Source organism: Dipteris shenzhenensis, chromosome 21 (genome assembly GCF_047967505.1).
Source record: "Dipteris shenzhenensis isolate YYH24624 ecotype China chromosome 21, Dip_SZ_1.0, whole genome shotgun sequence".
NCBI lineage: Eukaryota > Viridiplantae > Streptophyta > Polypodiopsida > Gleicheniales > Dipteridaceae > Dipteris > Dipteris shenzhenensis.
In genome coordinates, this window is record NC_141616.1 from 671,484 (window position 1) to 683,594 (window position 12,111).

The window sequence follows — 12,111 nt, forward strand, 5'->3', positions numbered from 1 at the left end:
AATGTCTAAAAAGCTCAATGAAACCTGAGATCAGTCCTTTACTCAACCACACACAAGCCAAAAGAGCAATTGGAAAACGTGAGAAGACATATCTAATTTTGGTGAATACGGTAACGGCTACTTAGCTAAACACTAAGCTTACACACCAAAAGTTTCTTTCTCAAATTTCTGATTGTTTCTTGGAGGATTTACCGCCTGGACTACTATGTTCTCGACCTGAATATCATAGGATAGAAATATCCAATCCCTAGGATTGATGATCTTTTGGACAAATTGAAAGGGGCCAAGGTCTTCAGTAAGATAGATCTCAAATCCGGCTATCATCAAGTTCGTATGGTAGAAGAAAGAAAGAAATTTTATTAGAGTCTTCGGAAGACCGATGGGTCTATGAGACTGAAAGAAAACCTGATACAAATCACAATAAGGGTGAAGCTACTGAAACGAGCATCATCACCCGTGCTAAATCCTAAGTCTGATCATACATAATCAATTACATCTGTGCGCCCGTCAAGGGGTGCTGTGCGTCTCGGTCTCCTGGATGAGGCTCGATGCAAGATCAGAGCCACCGTGACTCCCGTGGGACATATCTCGGGTCTAAACAATGACGGGAGGTCCCCTAAAGTGATCTGTGTGTCCCCTCAATGTCTCGTGTGTCGTGCTGCGATCGTCGGGTTGGGGTCTTTGTCACATCTGCGGCTAGAGACTGGACGATCAATGTCACTCGATGGGAAGAACTCTGTGATCCTGCTCTGAGAGGTGTCTGATGATGTGGGCAAGCCCAATCGCCTGAGTAAGTACTCTTTGTGTCGGACCCCCTCGTGAATGAAGGCCGCGAGGCATCTCTGATCTGGGTAGGCGAGGAATCTGGAAAGAAGCCCGGAGCCGTCTCTGAAGAGGCAGTGGTAGTGACCTCGGATCTCGTAGTACATTGGGCACCTGAAAATAAAATGCTTCTCCGACTCAACCTCCTGACAGTCGCACAATATGCATAAGCGATGCTCCCTAGGAATCCCCTCTGCTCTGCCGCTCTCTATGTGGAGGCGGTGTGATGATACCCGAAACTGTCCGATGGAGATCCGTAGTGAGTGAGGCATATGAAGCTCAGTGTACCTCGGTGGTGTGATGAATCCCTCCTTTGAAATACGAAGATAGTAATCTTTGTAGAAACTCAGCTTCACTGGAAGCTCCCTCGGCTCCAACCAGGTCCTAAAGGTGTGTAGCTGTAGGAGATCCTCTCGAATGACCTGATTGGTGTGTGGCCCGATCGGGATGGTGGGTGGGAGTACCGGAGGGGCATCTAAACTGTACTGAAAAGGAGGTATCCTATTGATGTGAAACCCTAGTCTCACAAACCATTTGTGAGTCCGTGCATACGAGCATCACTCGTCTCCCTCTGTTGCCAACCTCATGGAGGAATCGAGAGCCACCATGGCAACCTCTATCTCCCTGATGTGCATTCCCCATATGATCTAACCCGGTGTAGATATGTGATGCCATATATACCGGCTGGTCGGACCAAGGAGTCGAAGAGAAGAGCCTTGGTCCAAGGGTCTTGGAAGTGGGAGTGGAAGCATTGTCTCTCTAGCCGAGCCAGTGAGGCGTATCCCCTACTCAGTCGCTGGTCTCATTGTGAAGATCGGGCCAGAGAAGATGACCCCCAAGTAAGTGTATGAGGATACAATCTTAACTAGTGACCCACCGAAAGTGAACTGCTCCGTTTCATGTTTGCTCGAGAGGTGTTAAAGATCTTGACCTTGGTCTTGCCAAGGTTGACCTCCGAATCATGGGATAAACAAAAAGCCTGCAGTGCATCCAGGTGTCGCTGGAGCCCCTCAGGTGTGGATGACAAGAGTGCCACGTCATCTGCATAAAGAAGAATCTTGATGTTGATCCCAGCAAGTGAGCAACCGGTCCCTCCGAACGCCCCCATGAAAGTCTCAAGCTCATCGATGTAGAGGCCAAATAGGGTTGGTGATAAGGGACAACCTTGTTTGACCCCTATGGTGCTCAAGATCTTATCTGTCCAACCTGCGCCTGTCCGAACTCGAGACTCTCTCGTAAAGTGCCATGACTGCCCAGATGATCTCTTGATCAAATCCCAATGTCTGTAGGTGTGTGATGAGACGAGCTCGAGGTACTGTGTCAAAGGCTTTGCAAAAATCCACAAAGCAGTAATATACCCTCTCCTTCCGTGATCTGGCCTCCTCAATGACACTCCTGAGTGTGAGTATGTGATCCATAGTCCCATGGTCTTGTCTGAAACCGGCTGACCCTCTACTTTGAGCCCTCTCATCTCTGCGAACAGGCTGACTGACGCATCCAATACAATTGCATAGATCTTGGACATCACATGTCCAATCATGATAGTCCTATAGTTCCTTGGGTCCATGGGATTCCTTGCCTTGTGGATGGGGGTGATGGTGTTGAGTGTCCAAGTGCGGGGGACAAACATCGTCATTGAATAGCTTTGCTAGGATTGGGGAATACGTATGTGATCAGCTCTGGAGGGAGTGGTGCTACGGTGAAGTCGGTGATACATGAAGTGAAGGTAGGGGATCCCATGATGTAATCTACTACACTAGTGCCCCCCCTTGTGGGAAGCAAGTAAAACCACTTGAGGAGGGCCATAGGTCAAGCCCATTGTAGATGATGAGATCATGCATCCTGCCAAGATTAAGGAGCGCGTGTCCATATGGTGTAACAAGCCCGTGTCGGTCCGATGAGGTTCTGGTCATACTTGCTCCGTCTAGGTCCATGTCTGGTAGCATGATAGAGTCGTCTTGGAAGTCCAGGAGTGGTGCCTGGCGCGTGCTCGTCCTGGCGTTGAAGTCCCCAACAAGGAGAACTTCCTCGCGGGCTGAAACGTCTGGGATATCCTGATGTAAGGGTGCATATGGCGATGTCTCACCCTCCTCTCGTGCCACTCTAGCGAAGTGAGATGTGTCTGGCGGGAAGTAGCATATTGCTATGAAAAGGTCACGGGTGTCTATGCGTCAGATCCGAATCCACATGAATCGAGAGTGTGCGTCCTTTTTCTCAATGGAGATGGCTCTAGTGAGGGAAGACCTGTACAATACTGCGACCCCGCCTGATCCTCGGAGTCCTCCTGTATCCCTCGTCTCATCCCTGAAGGCTGACTCCCATGTGTAGCCACTGACTATCGGTAGTGGACACTCTGGGCTCTAGTGTGTCTCCGTGTAAAAGATTATGTCTCGTCCTGTATAAGACTCTGAGAAGTTCCCTGGGTCTGACCATAAGGTACCATTACAGTTCTAAATGGTGCAGGCTAGGGTCTCAGAAACCTGAGTCTCATAGGCCCCGTCCCCCTAGGGGGTACGGGTGGGAGCCCAACGAGTGCCGGTCAACAACCTACCATCTCGGACCACGGTCCCATTTTCCCTCCTTGCGGGCAACATCCCGCTGCTGTAGAAGAACTCGTCGCCCCTCAATCTGTAGTGGTGTCAAATCCTCGTCCATGCACAGGGCGGCATGCTCTCGTAGAGCGGCTCGGCGTCAGAGTGTCGCTAGTCGAGCATGTGAATCTTTGAAGCGAATGACTAGGGGCTGCTCTCAGTTGGGGTCTCTCCCAACACGCCATGCTCCCTCTATGCCATGGTCGGGGACCCCCATGGTGGTGGTCACAAAGGTGATCGCCTCCTCCATGGGCGTCATAGTAGTGTTGGTGTTGTCTCGCGTGATCCCTCGTATCTGGATGTTGAGTGCCTTCGAAGCCCTCTGCTGCTGCTCCTGTATGGCGGCTGAAATGGTTGCCTTTGCAGGCTCCCGTTTCGCCACGTCCACCCATCTAGTCGTCTCTGCTATAGCCAACTGTATCGTGGCTATTCGTGCCTCCATCTCTGTGACTAGGGTCCCTCCAGGCGCTGCTCTGAGGGTCCCGAGCTCCTCTCGAAGCTGTGTGATGTCGTGTCTGAGTCCTTGGATAAGGTTTCCCTGCTCGTGTATAATGCGGGCCTGCTCCTGGGTGTAATGTGTCAGCTTTGCCTGACGGGCCCAGATGCTGTGTATCTCAGCCAATAGGGAGTCCCAAGCATTTGGTGGGGGCCTAAGATGTCCTTTCCCAGGTGGGAACTAGATCTCGAGAGGGGTTGGAATGAAGGTGGGCTGTTGAGGTTGTACTGAGGGTGGGGACATCATGATCTGGGAAGGAGAGTGGTATGTAGGAGTAGCGAGGCCGGACGAGGTGATGAAGGGTGGTTGACTGAGAGGTAGAGGTGATACGAGGAGAAAGTACTATGGAGCCGTGGCCGGTGGGGCTAGTGGTGAGGCTACTGGAGAGAATATATACAAGACGGCCTTTAGAACTCAAACGGGACATTATGAGTTCCTAGTTATGTCTTTTGGGCTAACTAATGCTCCAGCTACTTTTAGTAGAATGATGAACCGAATCTTTCTTAAACACTAAGGTTGTGTGGTAGTATTTTTCGATGATATTCTGGTGTTTAGCAAAGACGTTGAGGAGCATAAGGAACATCTGAAGCTAGTCTTTTCACGCTTGAAAGAAAATCAATTATACATAAATCCTAAAAAGAGCAGTTTCTTTCAAGATCGGATAGAGTATTGGGTCACATTGTATCCGTCGATGGGATTCGAGTAGATCCAAAGAAGATTGAGTGCATAGTCACATGGCCTAAACCCCGAGATATACATGAATTAAGATCATTCTTGGGATTGTGTAGCTTTTATAGAAAGTTTGTCAATAATTTCACATACATTGCATATCCATTGACATACCTTCTTAGAAAAGCTAAGCATTTCTTATGGACTGAGCGTCAAGATAAATCTTTTACAGCTTTGAAAGAAGCTCTCACACAAGCTCCTGTGTTGCAACTACCCGATTTCTCTAGACCATTCTTTGTAGTTGTAACCGATGCTAGTGGATATGGAATTCGAGCCGTGCTTATGCAAGATGGACATCCAATAGCATATGAGAGCCGAAAATTAAAACTAGCGGAATGCAATTATAGTACATACGATAAAGAATTAACTGCCGTTGTGCATGCCTTACGAATGTGGAAACATTATTTGATGGGATCTGAGTTTCTTATAAAAACCGATCAGCAAAGTATCAAGCATTTGTTGACTTAGCCACTAATATCTGATAGGCACATCAAGTGGGTATCATTTTCAGTCCATGATTCAGTATCAACTTGGAAAAGAAAATGTAGTTGCTGATGCTCTTAGTAGAAAGCCAAGTATTAATCACATCACTGGTGTAGAGACTCAGCCTTTCGAAGGTATGAAGAATTCTTATCAAGGGGATCCAGACTTTTCCGATATATGGAACAAATTAGAGAATAATAATTGGAATCCTATGTTGGACTATTCATGCAATGATGGATACCTCTTTTATCAAAAGAAATTATGCATCACTTGACCCTTTAGACAAATTGCAATGGAGGAAATGCACCAACCACCATATATGGGACATAGGGGAGTGACTGCCACTTTACAAGTGATAGCAAGGGAATTTCATTGGCCTACTATAAGAAAAGATGTGGCTAAGTTTGTAGCCGAATGCATCACTTGCTTGAAGATCAAGAGTTACAAAGGAAAGACCCCAGGATTGCTAATGCCTTTGCCTATTCCTACGCAACCTTGGGAACAAATATCTATGGATTTCATAACAGGTTTTCCTACTACAGCGAATCAAAATGCTATGATTTGGACGATAGTAGATCGCTTTAGTAAGGAAGTTTATTTCATCCCATGCAAGAATAATTTAACAGCTCAGCAAGCTGCACATTTATTCATCAAGCATATCTTTGTTCATCATGGCTTGCCAAAGATTATAGTGTCTGATCGAGATTCGAAGTTTTGCAGTAATTTCTGGACTGCATTATTTCATAATCTAGGCACTAAGTTAGATTTGTCATCAGCTTTTCATCCAGAATCGAATGGACAAACTGGAGTTACAAATAAGAGCTTATGCGGGAAGTCAACCAAAGACTTGGGACAAATACATTCATCTCTTACAGTTTGCTTATAATAATACTCCTTATTCTGCAACTGGGAGAGTCTCCTTTAAGATTATCTATGGGAAGGTTTTACCTATTCCTATCACACGATTGACCCAGAGAGTGGAGGCAGCAGATGAATTTACCCATGACTATCAAAATATTCGAGAAGCCATTGCAATCGCGCAAGAAAAGTACACAAAACAAGCTAATAAGAAACAGAAACACATGCTTTTTAAGGAAAGTGATTATGTACTTCTTCGGATTGAGAAAAGAAGATTGAAGAGTGTTGAGAAATGGCCAGTAATCAAGATGTCCCCACGTTTTTATGGACCATTCAAGGTGATTCAGAAGATCAATGATCTAGCTTATAGGCTTGAATTACCTGATAATTGAAAAATACATAATGCTTTCCATATCAGCCTCTTAAAGCCCTTCAAAGGACCTTTACCTATTCATCCTGTCTATGAAGAGGCTCCATTGATTGTTGTTGATGAAGAAATTCTAGAACCTGAATGCATTATTGATCATCAATAGACCTCGACCCGAAAAGGAAATGTCTATACTAAATAGTTATTCAAATTTAAGAATCATTCGAGAGATGATGCTTAGTGGATGCCTGAGCGGTTCTTTCGAACTTTTCTAGACCTCATTAGTTCCTATAATCAAACACGCAACTGAGATCAGTTGCAATCTAAGCAAGAGGGATGTTACGGAAATTATAGTTCTGATATATCTTGCTTTGGACATTATTATTTTAGTAAGTGTGACTATGGCAAAGTACTCCTTAGGAGCGCACTGGACGCGGCGGGGGTCCTAGTGGATATTTTGTGTGGTTAGTTGGGGACGCCTGACTAGCTTGTGTTTTGCCATGCTAGATGACACGTCCCAGCACTCCTGAAACCTCTGATCTGCAAACAAACACACACAACGTGAGAAACTGAGCAGGCTGCTCACCACCCAACCATGATATCTACGGGATGTGATCCCGAATTAGGAGATGTCCCCTCCGAGCCACGAGCTGAGCTACTGGCACGAACTCCCAACCAAATCCAAACCAGCCTGGTGTCCCATACCACCAGGTGGCGCTGTGAAGCCTGGGATCTGCTACTGGGTCTTGGGCTACACTAAGATGCAGGCGCGCGTCCGCGACTCAATCCAGGATCAGACCTAGCACCTGGGAACAAAACTTGCTCCCATCGGCTCTCTGAGAATTGAACCCTTGGGCCCCTTTTATAGACTTGGGCCCCAAGCGCCAAAAATAGCGAAGACCTCAAACTGGTTCGTACCCTTGCCACTCAACCCGAGAATCAAGCCTGCCTAGCTCTAGGCCTCCCCAGGCTACCTGAGCTAGTCTTGTGTACCCAGTACACGTCAGATACCAATCCGTGCACATGACATACTTCCCCTCCTCTAAGAACTTACTCTTGAGTTCGCTAAAAAACCCGGAAATGTTCTTTGGAGGTTTTGTAATGTCTCCCATGTTGCATCCTCCTCAACACGATCCTTCCACTTGATCTTGTATTCCGTGATAGATCGATTGCGAATCTGTCTGTCACGAAATTCAAGAATACACTCAGGTTTGTGTGGAATAAAAGTCAAATCTGTAACTTCTATTATCTCATGAGGAGAAACAAGTTGATCATCCGCACCCAAAACTTCTTTCAGTCTACTGACATGAAAGACTGGATGTACTTTAACATCAGGAGGCAATTCTAGTCGATATGCAACTGGTCCAATTCTTTTAATGACCTTGAATGGACCACAGTATCTGGGGGATAATTTCGGAACCAAACCAGTACTTAGGCTCTTGGATTCCTTGGGAATTCGCAAATATACCATCGTTCCTTCAGAGAACTCTCTAGGTGAACGATGTCTATTAGCATAAAATCTGTCCCGATCTTGGGTGTGTGTGTGTGTGCTCTCACACTCTCCCTTCCACAACTGGTATCAGAGCCCAAACGTGGGTGTGCCCAAACGTGGGTGTGCCCAAACGTGGGTCTTACCAACAGCCAAGGGGCACCGTCAGCCATCGCTAGGCAGCATCGACATCCTGCAAAAACTTGCCCCTTTCCATCCTCGTCGGTCAGCCATCGCTAGGCAGCATCGACATCCTGCAAAAACTTGCCCCTTTCCATCCTCGTCGGTCAGCCATCGCTAGGCAGCATCGACATCCTGCAAAAACCTGCCCCTTTTCAGCCTCGTCGGTCAGCCATCGTCAGGCCCAGCCATCGCTAGGCTTAGTTCCACGCCGTCAGCCAGCAGCCAACGGCACCTTCAGCCCTTTAATACCGCGGCGCCAGCCAGAGCCAGCAGGCCACCGACGCCAACAGCCAGTAGGCCACCGACGCCAGCGGCCAGCAGGCCACCAGCAACCAACGGCGCCAACCAGCAACGCTATCGGCTCACCAACAGCCACCGGCGCTAGCCCGGGCCAAGGCCACCATCAAATCCGCCGTTGGAGCCATACGTGGCCACAGGTTCACGTTATCACTGGAGAGCTGGAGAGCTCGGGGACAGGTTGTCTTTTTTTTTGGTTCCTTCTATTGTCAGTGAGGTAGATCTGCAGATCTACCCCCTCCAATGTGAGAGAAATTCTCATTTCTGAACTGTGGAATCAAGGGGCTTTTGCAGCCACAGCCAAGCATTGGCTTCTACACGCACATATTTGCGTATATCCTCCTGATTGGAGTTGATTTGTGCAAGGATTTGATGCATTTTATGACTTACGGGATAGTGGCAGATGCATATGAATTGGGGCTTTTGACATTGTTATGCATATCAGTGTTTGGGGAAACACCTGGATGCTTTATGTGATCAGAAGAGCTTTGGGAAAGCTGTGTATGCACTAAAATCTTCAAAATTGGCTTCTAGTCAAGGGGCTTTTGCCTCATTCAAGTTCTAAACTGTGTAACACAGTTATAGAGGCAAGAGAGTCTAATTCTGACAGTTTTGGACAGTTATACAGTCAATTTCTGTTGCTGTACTAGAAAGTACAGTCGGGTACTGTCCGGAGTCAATTTTTTGGACTGTAAACAGTCACTTTACTGAAGTTTAAAGTGCATAAAACAGTGCTGTTTTCACTGTTACAGCAGGGACATACATTGTGTCAAATCAAGGTACTGCTGTACTGTACTACAGAGCCTCAATTAATGCATTAAGTATTACTTTTCTGGATCTGCAGCCGGCAGGAAACAAACAGTATTTACTGTTAAGTGGGAGAAAATTGCAGGAATTAACTTTTGAGCACAACTACAAGTGCATCTGTGCACTTAGTTTGTAGGGAGTCAGGCACCCAAGTGTGGGTTATATTTTTTTTTGCTGATTGTAATGGCTTCATCCTCGGAATCTTCTCTTCTCAATATTAAAAAATTGCAAGGTGCTGCTAACTACCCAATGTGGAAAAAGATGGTCCTGAATGTGCTAATTCTCAGGCAGTTTCATGCTCCTATTATACACAAAGGTGTGAAGCCCACTGGCACATCTGATGATGCTTGGGAACTAGCTGATCTGTCAGCAAAGTCCATAATTGAATTGTCACTCCATGAGAGTGTTGTTTGGAATGTGGATGGTGAGAAAACAGCCTGGGGCGTGTGGAAAAAGCTACAGGACACATATGAGCAGCAGAGTGTAGCTACAAAGATATATTGGCTGCGCAAGTTCTTCAATCTGAAGATGAAGGAAGGGACCTCCATGGATGCACATCTCAATGAGTTTAATTCAATTGTCACTCAACTTGCAAATCAAAAATATGTGGTGGATGAGGAAACCAAGGGTATGGCACTCTTGATTTCTCTTCCTGAAAGTTGGGATACATTCACCACAGCTGTAACAAATGCAAACACTTTCATAAGTTTTTCAGATATTACAGGACTGATTTTGCAAGAAGAGCAGAAGCTGAAAGCTCAAGATGCAGTAAAGCCTAATAATGCCTTAAATGCAAGGGGGAGAAGTCAGCAAAGAGGCAAATCTCAGGAAAGGGGAAAAGGGAGGAGTAAGTCCCGCTCCAACAAAGATGTTGAGTGCTACTACTGTGGCAAAAAGGGACATACTAAAAAGCAGTGCTTTAAACTGAAAAATGATAAGAGAGACAAAGCCAAAAATACTGATGCGTCAGATGCAAAAGCAATTGTACCAGTAAGCAATGGAAAGAGCAGTGTGAAGATTGAAGAGCTTCATTCTACACATGGTTATGACAGTGAGGGAGAGGTTCTATTTCTCTCTACTTTGGATGCTCATTCTCTCCATGCAGGAGATCTTGCAGACATGCACTCTTGGATCATTGACTCAGGTGCCTCATTCCATGTTACACCTTACAAAGAAATGTTTGTAAGATATGCAGCAGGCAGTAATGGAGTCTTTTTTCTAGGGGATAATCATACATGCAGCATTGTTGGTATTGGAGATGTCAGGCTTGTATTTGCTGATGGTACTCAGCTTATGCTTCAAAATGTTAGGCATGTACCCGAAGTTAAGAAAAATCTGATTTCTACTGGCATGTTGGATGATGAAGGTTTTGTGACCAGCTTTGGTCATGGTTTTTGGAAGGTCACCAAAGGTGCCCTGGTTGTTGCCAGAGGCTCTAAGGTAGACACAATGTATACTCTTCATGCTAAAGTATGTAATCATGCTGATATTCATGCCACCGAGCTGCCGAATATTTCTATGTGGCATAGCCGGATGGGACATATGAGCATAAGTGGAATGGAGCAATTGGCTCGCCTTGGCTACTTACCGTCTCTTAAATTTTCTGATTTAAAGTTTTGTGAGCACTGCATATATGGTAGACAGTTACAGTGTCCTCATAAAAGGAGATTAGGACATAAAGATGCTCAACTTGAGCTTGTGCATACAGATGTGTGTGAGATGCCTAGTCCTTCACTTGGAGGTGCACGGTACTTTGTCACATTTATAGATGATTCCACAAGGAAGGTGTGGTTGTATCCTCTTCGATTGAAGAGTGATGTCTTTCCAGTGTTCCAGAAATGGCTTGCTATGGTTGAGAACCAAACAGGCAGAACACTGAAGGCTTTGCGGTCAGATAACGGTGGGGAGTATATGTCTAATGCATTCAATGCATTTTGTGATGCTAGAGGTATTAAAAGAGAACTCACTGCTCCTTACAGTCCAGCGCAAAATGGCAGTGCAGAGCGTATGAATAGAACCATACAGGAAAAGTCTCGCTCTGTTCTTTCCACTTGTGTCAGAAACTGTAGTTGCCTTTGCACCGGCCATGGTATCATCATAAATACGCGCGTAATTCATGGCCTCTTGCAACGTTGTACATTTGTTGTTCTTGATTTGCAACTTGTACGAATCTGGCAAACCATCCACAAAGAAACCTAACAAGGTCACCGGATCCATCTTTGTGGCCCTGGTCTGCAGATCTCGAAACCTTTGAAGATAAACTTCAAATGACAAGTTCAGCTTTGACATATCGAGGGCTTTAAGCTTGCCAACGATATCATAGTCGTCCTCCTTCTTCAGGAACTCCTTCCTGAAGACCCCTTCGAAATCTATCCATGTAACCGGCTTAGGTTGGAGTTCCTTCCACCATAGCAAAGCCTTTCCTGACATGAAGCCGGCTGCAAGCTGTATTTTCTTTTCATCTGGGTACGGGTGGAACTGGAAGTGTACCTGCCACTTGTGTAACCAAGTGTCAACAACCTCCTTAGTTCGAGACTTTTGATCTCCGGGAAAAGGGTCTGGAGTTATGTTTGGACCTAGCACTGAAGCCATGGCATCCACATGCGTGAGTGCCTGCACAGTGCTAGTCAGAAGGGTGAGAGTCGTCTGAATCCCTTGGAGTTGCTGTGTCAACCCCGTTTGATTCGCATTAACCTGCTCGAATTTTCCATCCAGAGCAGTGGTGAATTCACTGAAGGCCTTCTTCGTAATCAGATCGTCATAAAGACCCTGGTCTTCCTCAGCAGGGTAATCCAAATCCTGATCTCCCATGGTAAACTCGGGATTTGCAGAATCAGACATATCTGAAATCTGATTTGAAAAGAATATAAAACTGAGAGAAATAACTGGGGAAATCGGAGCTGGAAGGAGAGTGGAGCAGAGAAAAACCGTCCCAAGAGATGCTGACGAAAGAAGAGGAGCTGGTCGAAAGAAGATGCTGGAAACTGGC